A 17837-nucleotide genomic window follows, 5' to 3' on the forward strand; every position below is an offset into this window, starting at 1 on the left:
AGAACTTGTGGAAGTTCACTTCTGATTGCTGCTTTTCTCTCACTGAAATAGGAAGCAAGTTCATCAGCTGAGAGAGAGGAAGAGGGAAGAGCATTTCAAAATTTGAGTACAGGGGAGACTGCATGGAATCATCTAGGTGAGCAGGAGAGTAAATGGTCTGGGGAAATAGAGTAAAATTGCCCAACAGCATTATGGGTGCACTTAGAGCGATGACAAATTCAAGTAAGTACAGTCAGCATGGTTCCATTAGTGATGTGTGAGGGTGTGTGAGCCTGTGTATGTATGTGTGTGTCTGTCTGTTCTCAACTTCTTATCTCACTCACCTACTTAGGTACAAGCGTAAAGTAGGCAGAAAATGGAACTTAACTAAGGTTGAGTGTAATTCAACTAAGATGAAACTAAGGTTTTGGTTTCGCCAAGGGAATAAGAAAAAGGGTGTGTGAAACCAGAGTGGACATATGTAGTGGAGGGATTTTAATGACCTACTAGGGTAAGCTGCATATGTTGAGAAATGAGGATATGCAGGAGTGAGGGAAAAGGAAAAATTCTTAGAAGGAAAGAACTGTGAGCAGGGATGGGGAGAAAGAATTGTTGTGCTTGGTGTAATAATGTGTGAGACTTGAAAAGATAGGAAAGGTTAGAGATTGGGAAGACTGAAATTAAGATTTGGGAGGAGGGGGATTAGTGTTTGGTAATGACAAGATTTAGGGTGGTCTCGTGGGAATGAAGAATCAAGGTAGGCTATAGGGCAATATCATCAAAGGAGAAGAAATAATAAATGAAGAGTTTGGGGATTGAAAGAATCATCTATTTGCCTGTCACAAACACCAGTAATTATGACCATGACCAAGGTGACTATAATTTATTGACCAAATGGGAACACTTTTAAGAGTAAAATGTGGGTCTATTTAAAATTACTAAAGGACAACAAGTGAAATTGGGACCATAATGGCTTAAGAGGTAGTAATGGAGAGAGTGCCAGTGAGCAGTAGATAAAATCTTCAGGGAATAGAAAGAGTGACCTTGGGGTTATCAGAAGAATGAGGGGCAGTGGATAGTCTGATGGGACGGGTTTTAAGCTGGTGTTGCCTGTTATCGATGTGAACAATATTAAAGTGTCTGAGGAGTATAATGGTGGAAAGAATTTGGTGTTGAGGTGAGGAAGGAGTTTGGCAGGACTGTCCCAAAGCCTGAGGTTCCCATTTAACTATTGATCACAAAGGTGTGGAATCTGAGAAGATGCAGGGCACACTCTCTACCCTCTTGCCCTTCCAAGAGTAGCCTGCATCCGCTAACCATTATCATCTTGTCCTAGACTAGATACTTCAAAGAGTCACTGGAAAAATATACCAAACATAAGGAGAAAGAGACAGGAGGAGGAATGATTTAATGTGTAGACCACATAAAAATGAAATGAGAATAATCTTTCCTGGGTCAAGGACTTGCCCTAAGGTTGTAACCTGCTGTGGTTTAAGTGTTTGTTTGTTTGTTTACATTTCTGCATAGTTCAGATGTATTTCAAAAAAGGTTAAAAGGTATTCATTTAACTGCCCGTGTGGATGCTCAGGCAGGAATTAGAAAAATACTGCAAAATTGAATGGAAAAATGTGGTTTGTTAATAGTTCATCTTCAAGACTCAAATGAAGACTTGAAAAGAAAATGAAAATGGGCAAAAATAATAGACAAAAGACATATCTCACCAAGTTGGTTTTATATAACTTGTAATAATCAGCTTTCAGGAACAGAAGATAGCACATGGCTGGCTTCCTTTGTGTCTCTGTCATTAACCACGCGGAAGTACTGGGGCAGGTGAAATTCCAGTTGCATTGTGGGAAGTGCCTTGTTGTCTTGAACAACGGCCTAGCTGATGTTATTGTCCGACTCAGAAGGAGACCTCATTCTTCTGAGAGAGAGAAAAAAACAAAACTTAGTGCTGATAATATACCGGCAATCCTGAAGCAAACTCTTTTCAATATGTAAATAAGTGCAAATCATTCACTCTTTGTCACTGTTTCTCTGTCTTTCATACCACCTCATGAGGTTCCAGATGTACATTTAGCTACTGAAATTACTTGGGCTACAAATAAGTGTACTTGAAAAAAAACAAAAAAAACAACAAACTCCTGCATCTGTGAAAAGCAGCTCCAACTAGAATATAAATACATTTATTTAAATTTAAAATCCATTCCAGGTTTTGAAAAGCTTCAAGTTTGGTTACTTTTTGCTCTGTGACAGCGTCTTTATGTTCAAGTCAAATGAAGGCATTGTTCTCTTTGGTCCTTCTGTTTTGAGGAGTAAAGCAGGTAAAGAAATGAGGGGTTGAGAGATGATGTATAAGACTTTTTTTCTGGGAGCGTATTTAACTACTTAGTAAGTGATGTGATAAATACACATCAAAGGTCATTGTGAAATCCTCCTCCCCCTCTCCTTTGCCTGGATAACCCCTAATTACCCTTCAAACCTCAGGTAGTTGTCATTTCTTCTGGAAGTACTCTCAAAGTCCTGGGAGTAGATGCTTTGCATGTCATAGCCCTTCATATTTTCCTCGTTCACAGCACTCATCACATTATATTGAAATTACAGTCCTAATTCATTTTTATATAAGCAGTGCTATCCGTTATATGTGCCTATAAGGAATGCTCCATAAATGTTGGTTTAATTAAAATGTAGAGAAAAGTGCTTTCGCTCTTTCTCCTATTGTCTGTATATAGGCCCTCTTTGTCTCATATAGCAGGTTATATATCACAATGGCGTTTTTGGAACTGAAAATCCTAGTGAATCTTCCAGAAGTGTTCTGCTTATAATCAGAAGGTAGGTTAACTGTTAAGAAAACAATAAAAGTCCATAATATGCTTGTGCTAACATGCAAATCTACCCTGGGCAAAACAATGAGGAAGCAGAAAGTTTTAAAAAAAAACCTTTCATTTCATCATGAGAACCCCCTGGAACGGTGTTTCCTTCTCTTTACTAAGGGTCCGTTATGTCCATGTTGTTCCCTAGATTCTGATGAAGGCCAGAACACCCTTCTCTTCTTCCTCCATCAAAACTTGTTTTTACTGCAGAACATTTGGAAAGGATGAAGGAAAAAAAAATCTGTCTAAAATGTCATTCACTGATAACAAGTATGGGATGTGGCATATTTGTCTTTTCATGAAGGCTTTTGACAAAACCCAGCTCTGGATAAACCAGTCTTCTTTTTCTGTGTTTACACTTGAACAAGAAGGTAGAACGTAGGAACCACCAAAGTAAAGTAGATGGTTTTTTACTCATTACCCACAGCCTCATATGGGTCTTCAAATTTCCTGGGGTTTTTTTTTTTTTTTTTTTTTTTTCCAGATTCTGTAGAGCACAGAGCTTGAGGCAAGGATTAATATATTGTTCTTAATGGGGATGATGGTGAGGATATAAAAGTTGGGAAGTGAGGTGTGAACAAATGTAAAACAACGTAATGTAATGAGTTATCACGTTCGCTGCCTGCTTCATACAGGCTGTGAAGTGACACAGTCTTGTCACCCAGCAGGCGTGTTCTCTCAGCAGGCAGGGAATTTCCATGGTTGGGTTCTAAAGATCTGTATCTCAGAGTAGTCCGTGGAAGGGAGAAAAGAGGGGAAATGTAACATCCAGTTCCTTTTTATATCCCATTCCCCATGCCCTTTTGGGGTGCATTTGCTTGCCCTTCAGTGGATGTTCAGGAAGCCCTAAGGTGTGGCATTTGACTCAAGGCTGGAAGTGGAAAGGTGGCTTCGAATGGATGGCTCAGTGTATGTGGTGGGGAACCACATAGGTCCAGTATCCAGCATCTACCCTGGGAAACCTGCCAAAGGCAGCAGTGGTGAGTACGGCACTGTACCGGACGCAAGTAGTCCTTTCTTGAAAAGGTAATAATCCAAGGAATTTAAGGAGGGTATGGTGTATCGTAATGTGTCAGCTTCACTCGTTTGAATACGTTTCCCAGAATTCCTCTTCCTTTCGATTTCCGTTTAGATGGGCCACAAAGGACATTTTCACGTGAGATAGAAAAAGACAGAAGTAAAGCACCAGCCATTTTATATTTTACACACAGAAGGTTGGGGCAGGAGCTTTTATGGCTCACATATGTTGTTGCTTATCTGCTGGCTAAACTCCCTGCCTGCAAGTATTCCACTGTCCTATGCATTTTCTTTCACTTTCACTTCTGGGCCAAGTGTGTTTAGTTCCATGATGAAAGGCACCGGCTTCTCCTTAAGGACACTTGCTCCATCCAGGTTGGGGTTTAGATTGTCCTCACGGGTTTCAGTTGCTTCCTGTGCTCTCCATTTTGCATCCATCTTCCTTCTCTACTGCCTGCCCTCCAGTTCCAACATCAGACATGAAGACAACTGTTTTACAGTGTTTTACCAGCCTCCATAATTGCATAATGTCAAATATTACCTCGCAGTTATTTCCTTACAAACCCCTGACTGATGCAGAGGGGAACAAGGTTTTGGACACTACAGTCTCCCACTTGTACCTCCATGACCTTCTTAGATCCTCTCTTAAATCCAGGTCTCTTCTATTTTGTGTGTTAAGACTGGAGATGCCCTTGCTTGTCTCCTGAAGAGTCCAATCAGCCTCAGAGACCTTTCCAAGGTGGTGTTTAGTCTTCACGTCCTGGATGACTAAGCCAAGAGAGTCAGTGAAAAAAGCTCTAGTCTCCAGAGTTGGCAAAAAAAGAGATGCTGGGGCCATACTCTGAGATAACCTCCCTCATGATGCAACACACCTTCTTCAGGTGAGTTCATTCTTCAGTTTCTAGGGAAGGGGTTGCTTTTCCTAGCAAAGATGGCTCAGTATTATTTGGGCTTTCAAGATTACTGGGTTCTCTTGCCAAAATATCCCATTGCAGATCTCAGTGTCCCACTCTTTCTTCCCCGGTATCTTGACTCTAACATAAGACATCTGAAAGCTGCACGTTTCTTATCCATTGCAGAGCTGTCACCCATTCACCAGATCCTGGGATTGATTCTCAGTACGGTCTGCCGCAGATACAAAGGTAAGTGTCTCCTTTAAAGCTACCACTCAGGTAATTTGGCTTTTAAAACGTGCTCCATTTTGGAGGGGAGTGGGCGGGATAGCTCTATGCCTACCACTTCTTCTTGCATGGTCTTTAGGGTTGTTACTGTAATGCACATTTTTATATTAGCGTATTTCCCATACTGACTAAGTGCCACAGCCACTGATTTCCCAATGCCTTGCTTTTTATACACTCTTCATTCCTATTAATCACAGGTGAAAGCTTAAGTATCACCCCAATTCCCACCAATAGGGTCTCCGTTGGTTTTACACAAATGAACAATTCAATGCCAGGTTCCCATCCTGAGCATCCCTTTTTTGGAGCCAGTTCCTGTACCAATTGTTTTAATCCAGTTTTTTTTCAAAGCTGAGCCTAAGTAAAGGTAAAGGTGCAGGGTTTTTTGTTGTTGTTGTTGTTGTTGTCGTTTGTGTGTGTGTGTGCTAGTCAAGCTGAGGTATAAAGGGTCAACAAAAAGAAAAGCCAACAAAGGAAATACGTACAGGACAATAAAATGTGATGTACCATCACACTGGGTCCCACTTTATGATAAGTTTTGAAGAGACACATCAGGGCACTCAGCAGGCATGTTTTCTTGATCCGTGCTTTGACTAGGAACTGCACATTTAGTGGTAAATGGCAGAAAGAGAGAAGTGAGACTCACCTGCCTGACCCCATCCCATCTTTTGTTTCCCATTGGTCAGGTTTCACGTGACAAGAGATCATTACCTTGAACTTTGGCTTATCCACCTAGCTCCTTGGTGGATGTTCTGGAAGCCAAATCCTACCCTTGCAGTATATTATTTTACCCAAATCTAGAAAATGTGGGGTAAGAGCATGGACTACATAGTGTGTGAGGTGTACCAACCATGGAGTTGACCTTGGGTTTCAATGGAACGATAGCCAGCTCAGAGGCTCTGCAGCCGTGACAGTGAGAGTGGAGTAGGGGTCTTGGAGGCAAGTGGAAAGTTCTGAAAGAAGAAAGCTGTTGATGAAATTTGGGGAGGTACATTTGTGTCGATTACACTGGTATCACTGATATGCTTCTCTGACCAACTTGTTTTCCATCCTTTACAACCATTACTTCAGACTCTGTCTGATCCATCTACAAACCATTTTACTCCTTCACACTCAACAGAAAACCTTGGCTTCTCTTTTACAGAGACTATAGGAGCAATGAGAGAGATACTTCTCATGGTGGAGACATCAATGATGCAAACCACCTCTGACTGTGGCCCTTCTATATTTGGTTCCTCTTATTACCATAGAAGAATTTTCTTTTCTTTTATTAAGATCAGTTCTTGGGGCGCCTGGGTGGCTCGGTCGTTAAGCGTCTGCCTTCGGCTCAGGTCAGGATCCCAGGGTCCTGGGATCGAGCTCCGCATCAGGCTCCCTGCTCCGCGGGAAGCCTGCTTCTCCTTCTCCCACTCCCCTGCTTGTGTGCCCTCTCTCTCTGTGTCTCTCTCTGTCAAATAAATAAAATCTTAAAAAAAAAAAAAGATCAGTTCTTCTGTTTGTATATTGTGCCCCATTCTTCTTATCATCCCAGGAACCTGAAACACAGGGGCTGACTTTTCCTTTTCCTGCCCTTACATTCAAACTCTCCCTCTTCGCTGGTGGCCTAGCAGGTTTGATCTGTAGATTCATGTGTGTATGGTGTCAAGGTGGTTGTGTATACAAACATCCCTGATTTTAGTACAATTTTATTTCATTTATAAAAGTGGTACATGCTTATTGTTACAGGTTAAATATTATACATAGAAATGTTCATAATCTTTATCTTCCTCTCTATTATCGCTGTTCAAGAGCAACTATTTTAATAATTTGATGTGTTCATCCTAAGCTATACAAATATATATGGTAGAAGAGGCACTCAGTGCTCAGTGACTATCCTCTGCATTTGCCAGTCTCTCCTTTGCTGTCAGCAAGGTTCATGTGACAAAGGCTGGCCAATGAAGTCTGAGTGGAAATGATAAGTCACTTTGGGGCTGAGGCCCTGCTGGGGCAATCTTAGAGGCTCCAGGTTCTGGGTGACATAACTTCGAGATGGAGGAGGCCTCCTGATCAGAATGGGTTTTGTGTGAGAAAGATACAAGCCTTTACTGTGTTAATCTATAGAACTTTCAAGGTTTTCTGGTGTAGTACCTTGTGATGTATATGGGTATACACTCGACATATTATTCTGTACATTTCTTTCTTTTTTTTTTTTTTAACTTAACAGTATTGCTAGGGCTTATCCATCTTTTCTGAAAGTTGAATCATATCCTATAGTATGACTATATGACTTATTTCACCATTTCCTTACTGCTGGGATTTCAGATTGCTTACAATTTTTACTCTAGTATGGTTTTGCCTCCACAAACCATGTTGCCATAAATACTTTTACACAGATAGCTTTACATACAGACACTTTTATTTTTTGTAGTGTAATTTTCCCAAAATGAGCTGCATGGGTCAAAGGATTTATGTGTCTTTATTTAAGTAGGGATTTCTGGACTACTTTACGAAAATTATTTTAAGCTTTTCACACATTCCTCAGAAATACACGAGTGCCTGTTTTTCTTTAATCTTAACACTGAATGACATTGCTTTTCATAGTTTTTGCTAATATAATATATAACAATTAATAGTAAAAACTTCTTACAATGTAGATTAAATAATTAGGATGCAAAATTATTTTTTTGTTTCCTTTGTTCAATGTATTTTTTAAGAATTTTACTCCAAATTTGTATTCAAATTCCAGGGAGCCACTTTGTTCAATATTTTAAAATACTATGATTTAATTTGTGGGCTTTACCAGTGGTTTTCAAACTCGCATTTATCCAAGGCACTCAGAGGGCTTGTTAAATTCAGATTTCTGGACCTCACAAGAATTTGTGTTTCTAACAAGTCCCAATGTACTGCTGATAGTTATTCCCAGGACTTTCTTGGAGAACTGGCCTGGACAATAAAAAGAATAATATGAGTAAAGCAAATTAGTAATAATGAGATTAGGATGCTTATCTCTGAATTTATCCCACTGTGTAGGGCATTCATGAGTTTTTTTCTATTTCCCTAGGCACAATTTTCTGGTAGGTAATAATTTTACACGTTCTTTAAGGACACTTAGGAAACTCCTGTGAATTATTTGTAGGAAAAATAGCTTGAGAGTAATAGGGTTATAATCTTATTACAAACAAACCATGGCTTTTAAAGAAGTATCTTGAAGTATAAAATTGATAAAACATATTAACAGAATGTTTTAGTGGGTGTGGAATGCAGAGACATTGGAGGAATTTAGAACATGTCTCTATTTTGGGGGAGAAGAACCATGAGAGACGATGGACTCTGAAAAACAAACTGAGGGTTCTAGAGGGGAGGGCGGTGGGAGGATGGGTTAGCCTGGTGATGGGTATTGAGGAGGGCACGTTCTGCATGGAGCACTGGGTGTTATGCACAAACAATGAATCATGGAACACTATATCTAAAAGTAATGATGTAATGTATGGGGATTAACATAACAATAAAAAAATTAAAAAAAAAAAAAAGAACATGTCTCTATTTTGTCTCTATGACTCTAATTGGGCAGACAAACATTTTCAGTTAACTTTCAATCATATTGAATGGACTCTATCAATATTTTATTAGGTCTATTCATTGATTCATTTGCCCTTTAAAATTATTAAAATAATGTCATAAGTTTCCTCTTAGGAACTACCTGTTTCCTTGACACAAAACATTTAATACATACATTAGCATGAGCAAAGTATTCTTGGTTTTTCCAAGATTCTCTTGAGAAAGTTGTGGGAATACAAATTAAATAAAGTGACATTATTATAGGAGTAAACTTGATTCAGCTCCAATGTATATATTTTAAAGCAAGTCATTTTCAAGTTCTAAGTCTATAACATATAATCATTACTGAACTAGTTTATAATATCATATAGTAATATAGTTATATTATGATATAATTATGATTAACAATTATTTAACTGCAATTATTACATTCATTTAACTGCTAGTGCCAAAAAAACTTGTTATGCTCCTCATATCTTGACAATATGCCAATGTTTGTACCCCAAAGGTGGGAATTATTACTTTGGAGATGTTTTATGTCTGAACAGTGAATAGCCCAACCTTCCCAAGGACTGGATCTGTTATCACCACACAGAGAAGTTGTCAACCCTCAGTGGATGTAGGAAATTGGTCTGGCATTTGGCCCTGAAAAACTTTAAGGTCTGATCCAATTTAGGGTATAGGATTTTATATAGTCAGAAATGGTTAGGACTGGGAAGGACCATAGTGCAATCCCATCATTAAGAAGAAACAGGCCGGGGCGCCTGGGTGGCTCAGTCGTTAAGCGTCTGCCTTCGGCTCAGGTCATGATCCCAGGGTCCTGGGATCGAGCCCTGCATTGCGCTCCCTGCTCTGCGGGAAGCCTGCTTCTCCCTCTTCCACTCCCCCTGCTTGTGTTCCCTCTCTCGCTGTGTCTCTCTCTGTCAAATAAATAAATAAAATCTTTAAAAAAAAGGAAAAAGAAATAGGCCAGAGAGGCTAAAGGGACATGCCCAAGGTCACAGTTGTCTAAGGACCCAAGCAATAGCATAATAAAAACTGATGAAATGTATCAAGTACTTCCTTTGTGTCAGGCAGAATCCTTTAGATGTATTATTTTATTTAATACTTACATTTTGATAGTTTAATAATATCCTCCACTCTGAAGATGTGGAGACTTGGATGCAGAACAGGTGAGAGTCTTTCCCAATATCACACAGGTGGTTGGTACTGGTAGTGAGTCTCTGCCCAAGACTGAGGCCCCCATCCCATGTCCTCTCCTTATTCCCAGTGTAGCACCCTGTTGTCTCCAAACTCCCTCCCATGGGGTGCTCAAAAACTACAATCCAATTTCAGAAATTATACTTTGTGGTGTACAAGTGCTACACTTTGTTGGAATTTGAAAAATCTGACTTATAAATCCTTATGCTGTCCAGAAGATGTCCTTATGAAAGTAGCTGAGTCTAAGTAAACAAGGAATTTGATAATCATCATCCCACACGTTTCCCCCCTCCCATGATACACACAGCCATCATTTCAAATGTAGACTAGGTTATTGACATTCTTTTTCTTATATTGCTTCCACTCTTTCCTTTGTATAAGATTGAAGTTTATTTTTAGCCTATAAATACATCTGAAATTTATTGTATTTGTTTGATGGGAAAGAAATCAATAGCTTTTCCTACTCGGCCTTTATACGGTGATCAGATTGTAGTTTATACATTGCACATTTCACCTTCCCTCACTGTTTTTACAGGCAGATTATTTTTATGGCCTAATTGTCCTTTAATAGGCCATAAACACCTCATACATTTTCAGGTTCCCTGATAACAAGCAAAAGGAGCATGCCAGTTCTAAAAGTCTCAAAACCAGGCCTTTGATAAAGTGTTAATAAAAAAATCTGTAAGTCATTAAAAAAAAAAAGAAGACGAAGGGTTAAATTTTGTTGTCATATCAAAATATTATTTTTGGCTAACATTACCTGCAAATATAATGGGTTTCTTTAATGATTACTTTATGAAAACAAGACTTACTGGAAATTTTGCTCAAATGGACCAGTGGGACTTGGTGCACATTTGGGGGGGAAACTTTTGCATGGAGTTCTCTTTTCTTGCTCTGGATGACTACTGACTTTGTCTCAAGAAAGATCATCCTTACAGGACACTCTATTTTAAGTCACCATGTTACCTGTAGTCACCACGTTACCTCTGATTCCATTTCTTTATTTTAAATAGTAAAATATGAACCAGATGCAAAGGAATGCAGAGGTGGAATTTCTCATGCTCCTTTGAGAACCTCCATTAATTCCCTGTTGTGTGGCAGTAGGAATGTTTGGTGCTTTAGAAATAGTCTAACACATAAACACTGTTTGCAGCATCTTATTGTTTGCAGGTGAGTTTTGGCATCGTTCCATTCAGAATTTTCTGGCTGTATGATGTGTGTGTGTGTGTGTGTGTGTGTGTGTGTGTGTGTGTGTGTGTTGCATACTCATGTGTATATGTGTGTACTCAACAAAGCTAAATCTGTAAACTTCCGGTGGGGGGGGCGGTAAATGAGAAGTTGGTGGTTCAAATATCATCTGTGAAATAGATGTCATGGTTTTCTTTGTCTCAAGGTAAAAATTGCAGAAATGCTTTTTGTTGAATCGCAGCAGAATTTTTGGAGGAACTGGTCCTCCATTCATCTTACTTTACTGGAACATGTAAAGCCGTTGTAGAGGACGAGTAGTAACTACACCTGTTCTGAAGGCCCAAAGACCTGAATTTTTCCCGGAAAAATAAGAGCACAAGCTCAGCCTGCAGGCAGATTCCATGTTGTAGTGAGTTTCGCTTTCCTGGGCAGCTGGCAGCCTGCTCCCTGGTTGTCTGCTGGGGCTTCTGCCAGCTGGAACATGGAAACACAGATCGGCTTGCTCTTCTGGCCAATAGACCCAAAGCATCCCCTCATCCCCTTTAAAAGCATCATTATATAAAGCAAAGTAATACTTGCTCAATTTTTCCTCTCTCTTTCTGTAAATGGCAAGAATGTTTCAAAATGATGTTGCTTCATTGACTGTTCTGGAAACATAGTTTCGTGAATTAGAACGAAACTGACATTTTCATTTTGTCTCTTTCTGTTGTTTAGAATTCAGTCAGCTGCAAGGACCTTGCAGAACACACATACAGGGCGCCTGGGTGGCTCAGTTGGTTAAGCGACTGCCTTCGGCTCAGGTCATGATCCTGGAGTCCCGGGATCGAGTCCCACATTGGGCTCCCTGCTCTGCGGGGAGTCTGCTTCTCCCTCTGACTCTCCTCCCTCTCATGCTCTCTGTCTCACATTCTCTCTCTCTCAAATAAATAAATAAAATCTTTAAAAAAAAAAAAAAAAAAAAAGAACACACATACAGAATGTTCAGAGGTGCTGCTGGATACCTCATGCCACCCTCATATTTTGAGATTTGTCCATACAAGTCAGCTTGAATTTGATAATATCCTGTCAATTAGACTAAACCTTGTTTTCAAAGCCAAATAGCACAAGTGCCCCGGGCACCTGCAAAAAACCCAGGCACACAGGCTCAAGTGGATAGTTAGGTGTGCAATTACTTGATTTATACACACGTGTGTTTCTGAAATTACAGCTGCAGGCTTTGTGGTCTCTGTGGGGGTGTGAACAGTTTTGCTGGCAAGCCCTGTATGCCTTACTTTGGAAATTTGGCGCCCAACACGAATTCTCCTTCCATCACTGATGGAGAACAAAGTCTATTTGTCACTTTTCCATTTGCCTTCCACAATGATTCAGAAAGAAAACAGTGTTATTTTGCTGCTCTAATGGGGAATTGCTGATTCATCTCACAAGTGCAATTATCTTTGCTATTCATTATACGAACATGAGCTAATGATGCCGCGCATGTGGTAGAAGTTGGCATGGGGAGGGTGGGCTTCCACCCCCGTTACTGACCCAAATACTTGTAAATTTGCTTGAGGGGACTCAGTGCTTTCCACAGAACTCCCCCATTTCAATTTAAGGTTTTGAAACTTAGGAATCCATACAAAAGAAGGTTCTGTTATTCTTTGAGTTTTGCAGCTCTTTAAAAACAATCCTTGCCTTGAAGTTCTATGTCTACTTTTAACCTTTGGCTTTAGCTGTAGAAAAGCTTATTACTGCAAGCTGACTCAATCACTTCTGATAGCCAACACTCGGGAGACCTTATCCATGCACCGTCTAGTTGAGTAATTAAATGTAGGGTAGATTTACAGTTCAGTGGACTTGCTCATGGTAGGGTGGCAGCCATATCTTCTCTCCCTTTTGAATATTCCCACTTCACACTGCAGCTCTGTATCAGGATGCCTGGAATCAAATGTGAAATCAAATATTAAAGAGCAAACATCGACTATAAAGGGGGTGGCACATTGGGAAAAGAGAGACAAGGACATTGAAGGATTTTGCCATCCAAGCAGAGGAAAATTATTCTGACTTGTGTAACTTTGCAGCTTTGTTAATATTAGAAGATGTAGCTATTATTAGAGTGCCTTTTCATAAGGAAATTAAACAAGGACATTTCAGTAACACTCAGAAAACTCACACTTTCCGCAAAACCCCTATTTCCTCAAGAGGCTAATAGGAGCTCAACATGGATAGAATAAAAACCCACTCCTTTCATCTATTCTCAGAATAGTTACCTGGAATCATAAAGGCTGGAGATTGAAAAGGCCTATTCAGCTCTCGGCGGCAGCCTCCAGGGATCTGGACAGCATTTTCCCTCCTAGTAGAGTACATTCCCCACTGTTTTGTATGGTTTTGTTTTAATGGCCTCAAAGCCTTCTCCACTTCTATGTAAAACTCGTTCCAAACTCTAGCCAATCTCATCATGAAAATTACTTTCTTAATAGAATTGAAAAGATATCTCTATTTTTTTTTTTTTTTGGCAAGAACTTATATTAGACATACAAAAGTAGGTAGAGAGACTTAACATGTCTTGACCAATTTAGACGTTTTAGAATTGGGGCAAACCTGTTTTTATGCCAAAATGATAATAGTAAATATTTGAGAATGACTTTTTTTTTTACAAGATGCAAATTTCAATAGTATATTTGGCATATGAGGAATCGTCTTTTGAGTTAGTAAAACTAGAAAGAAGCATAGGTATATCAAAGAAGAGAGTAAATAAAATCTTTTTTTTTTTTTTCTTTTTAAAGGGTGCCTGGGTGGCACAGGCAGTTAAGTGTCTGACTCTTGGTTGCAGCTCAGGTCATGATCTCAGGGTCCTGGGATCAAGCCCTGTGTTGGGCTCTGCGCTGAGTGTGGAGTCTGCTTGAGATTTCTCTCTCTCCCTCCCCTTTGCCCCTTCTGCTCTTGTTGTCCCTCTCTCTCTCTCTAAGATAAATAAATAAAATCTTTAAAAAGAAAAAAAAGAGAGTAGAGGCTCAGTTGACATCTTCACTCTTGAAATGAAAAAAAAAAAAAAAATCCTCTAGGTTTCTAGTAACTCAAAGATCCCCTAACTTTGGCACTGCCCATTTGTGTTTTTTTTAATTATATAAAAAAAAAAACCAACAAATTTTTCATCAGTCACTGTTTGAAGAAAGCCTTATTACTCTGTTCCCTGTGCCCTTTTAATGAAGGTTCACTCATATTTTATAAAACAATTAGACCACATTTTTTTTCCTTCATAAGAGACAGAGAGAATATTCTGTACTCAGTTAATAAATAGCAATACTGTATACATATCAGTTGCCTCAGATCATTTTTGGAAACAAGCAAGTCATAAATACTACTGAATAATGAATAAATACATATATGGAATATTTATATCATAGCTTGTTAACACGTTTGATTTGTCATTGCTAATTAAACAACTATTTTTATCTTCTGGGAAATTCCCTAAATTTAAATATTGATTTCCCTCATTTATTCATTCATTCAAATAAAACTTGTTGAGTACCTACTAAATGTTGAACGCTGCTGGAGGCTTTGGGGATTTAATGATGAATAAAACAAAGTCCCTGTCCTTGTGAAATGTATATTTGAATGGTATGAGATGAATATCAACAAACGAGTAAATATATAGTATGACAAACGGTGGTATAGCTATGGGGGGGGGGAATCAAGTAGGATAAGGGAGATCAGACCTCCCTTATGAGTCTGTATGTACACACTTACGTGGATTCATGTGCCTGTGTGTGTATATGTTTATGTTGGAAGGAGGTTGTTGCATCACACAGGTGGTCAGTAGGACAAGCTCACCGTAAGAGAAGAAATCCCAAATTAGGACCAAGCCTAAACTTCCCAGGCTGATCAGATTGCTAAATATAAAAATGTAAAGGGCTGCTTATATAGTAATATGCAAAGTGGCTATTGGATTTAGCACAATGGAGAGCATTAGTCAGTCGTCTAGAAGAATGAGAGAAGTATAGTAGGACCGTAGTTAGTGGTCATGATTATAAAATGAATCCGGTCAGTGTGGTTTTGTTTTCCTTCATATATTCACCTCTCAGGGGGCAGAAGCAGCCCATGTGGATAGTTGAATTTAACTGGGGTTGGGATTTTTCCAGGGGAGTATGATGAAGGAGGGGCATTGTGTGTATGGTGGTATGTGAGCAGGAATGATGGTACTGATTGAACACGGAATTTGAGTTGGGTTCAAGAGGGATGTGAGGGTAAGAAGATAGTGGGAGGCTAAAAAAATGTTCTGATCATTGTCCCAGTGAGGGGAAAACCTGTGGAAATCAAAATCCTGAGGGAGGGAGTTAGATATTGGAGCAGTTGGTCAGAGATGAGGCCCCTTGAAACATTCTAGATGAAGGACGTTGTTACATGAAAAGCTTGATTTGTAACCACAGATATTAATCACCACTTTTTCTTGCCTTGTGACATCCCATTTCCATCTTTATGCCTCTCCTTTGGTAAAATAAACATCCTAGAAGAGACCTTGAGATTTCCAGATCCTGGACATAATCACAACTGCAACATTTATATTGTGCCTTATGATTAAGAATTCCTTTCACACACAGTTTCTTATTCAGTTCTTTCCAAAATGCTGTGAATCCATGTTTTACAAAAAGAGGAAATTAAGTCTTAGAGAGGTTTAGGAACTTTGTAAAGGTCGGAGTGTTACTTACTGCAACTCCAAAGGCAGAGCAGCGCTCGCCAATGATTAGGCAGACCGCACAGCCACGTGTACACCGCAGCCTCACCTCCCCCAACAGACATGCACGTGCACGCACGAACGCAAGCCCACCACATTTTCAGAAAAAGAAAATTAGAAAATTTTGGCCTTCCTTTGCACTTGCTTTTGGCATGTAATAACATTGCACTCGTCTCTCTGTGTCCATTCTTTGGAAACCTTCCCCTCTTCCTTGGTCAATCCGTTCGTCTCAGTGAGGCCAGAATAATCTTTAAAACAAGCAAAACTGACCCTAGCTTGCCCATTTCAAAGCTTTCAACAACTTCCCTGTATTTTTAGGATTAAGTAGAACTCCATAATTTGACCTATCATACCATATTGTATTTTATTAAAGTATCTTTCATTTTCTCAATATTGTATCCCTAGCATCCAGCCCAGATTCTGGGACATGGTAGTAACAGCTAACACTTAGATGGCACAAAGACCAGTCTTTGTTCTAGGTACTATATATCTGTACGTGTGTTGTCATCTGTAATTATTGATCTCTATTATCTATCTATCTATCCTCCTATCTATCTTCCATCCATCCACCCCTCCCTCCATCCATCCATCTATCCATCCATCCATCCATCTTTATTATCTATCTATCTATCATCTATCTATATCTTTCTATCTTCCATCCATCAATCCATCCATCCATCTCTCTCTCTCCCTCCCTCCCTCCCTCCATCTATCCTCTATCCATCCATCCTTCTCTATCTCTCTCTTTCCCTCCCTTTCTCCCTCCCTCCCTCTCTCCCTCCATCCATCCATCCATCCGTCTTTATCTATCTAATCTATCTTTCTATCTTCCATCCATCCATCCATCCATCCTTCTCTCTCTCTCTCCTTCCCTTCCTCCATCTATCTATCCTCTATCTATCCATCCATCCTTCTCTATCTCTCTCTCTCCCTCCCTCCATCCATCCATCCATCCATCCGTCTTTATCTATCTAATCTATCTATCCATCTATCTATCTATCATCTCTATTATCATTTAATCCTCACAAAAACCTAGGAAGTAGCCATCATTATCATCCTTTACAAATGCAGGAACTGAAGACAAGAAAATCAGGCTACTTGCTTAGACTTTCATACTTCTCATTTGGTGAAGATAGGAGTTGCATCCATACAGGCTGGCTCCATTGTCCATGCTCTTCACTGCGACACAGAGTGTCACTCATATAGTATGTGAATGAATGAACTAGTTAACAGATGAATGAAAATATTGTCCTCTGTTTGGCCATCCTACAGGAATTGCACTGGAAGTTTCTCTTCCATTTTTCAGTGAGGGATACCTCATCCCTTGCTGCTCAAACTCATATTATTGGCAGCGTAACAGAAGACACCAGTCTTCATCGTTGCAAACTCAAAAAACTCTTCTTAACATTTTGTAACAAGTAGTCCATGCTTATAATAGAAACAAAAATTCACAGTCTCTAGCTCTTGTGAAAGAAATATTTTCCAATGTTATTATTCATCAAAGGAAAAGGCACAGTAAACTCTATAGAACTTTAAACACATGCAAGTTCTTAGCACTCTTTTTGTAATTCAGAGGGGTAAATCAGGGCTGAAAAATAAACCGAATTCTAGGCAAAATTATTTTCCATCATTAGGGCTGCATACTAATGGAAATTTGACCAGGAACATGAAAAGGTAAAATTCAGTAGCAATCACCACTTTTTGCATGGACAACACAAATGTACCATTAAAAGAATTTATTCTTTTTCAAAGAGTTGATATTTTTATTGTGAAAATAAAGAACTTCAGACATTTTTGAGTCCCAAGATGCATAGATGTCCTGTTCTACAACTTGGGACATAGATGGACATAGATGGATTGCTCTCCAATGACCTGTTCTTTGTAGAAATTCCTTTTACTGCATCAGGAGGCCACCTCTGCTAGAATATTCTTTTGTCCTAACTTGCTGTTCTGAGCAATTGTTTTTAATTAACTCTAACTGTTAGAAATTTCTTTTTTTTACCTTCTTTCAATTTCTGCCTACTGGAATTCCCAGGTGTTGGTCTCACTTTTGCCCTTTTGAATCACATGAATTATCCATCTACACACTCCACCACCGTACAGATGGTAACTCCTGATACATTGAGGATTCATGTGCTTGTGCTACTTGAC

The 17837-nt window shown here is 39.4% G+C and overlaps 1 long non-coding RNA gene across 1 annotated transcript in view; it reads left to right on the forward strand.

The window, feature by feature from the left end:
- Window positions 1–17837, forward strand: part of LOC144381147 (uncharacterized) — a 398096-nt gene that overhangs the window by 304320 nt on the left and 75939 nt on the right. Inside the window, exons 5-7 of the long non-coding RNA XR_013445854.1 lie at window positions 52–136; window positions 4549–4750; window positions 4949–5011. This is a non-coding gene — a long non-coding RNA (uncharacterized LOC144381147). The remainder of the gene's footprint in view (window positions 1–51; window positions 137–4548; window positions 4751–4948; window positions 5012–17837) is intronic.

This window comes from Halichoerus grypus, chromosome 2, assembly GCF_964656455.1.
Source record: "Halichoerus grypus chromosome 2, mHalGry1.hap1.1, whole genome shotgun sequence".
Classification (NCBI taxonomy): domain Eukaryota; kingdom Metazoa; phylum Chordata; class Mammalia; order Carnivora; family Phocidae; genus Halichoerus; species Halichoerus grypus.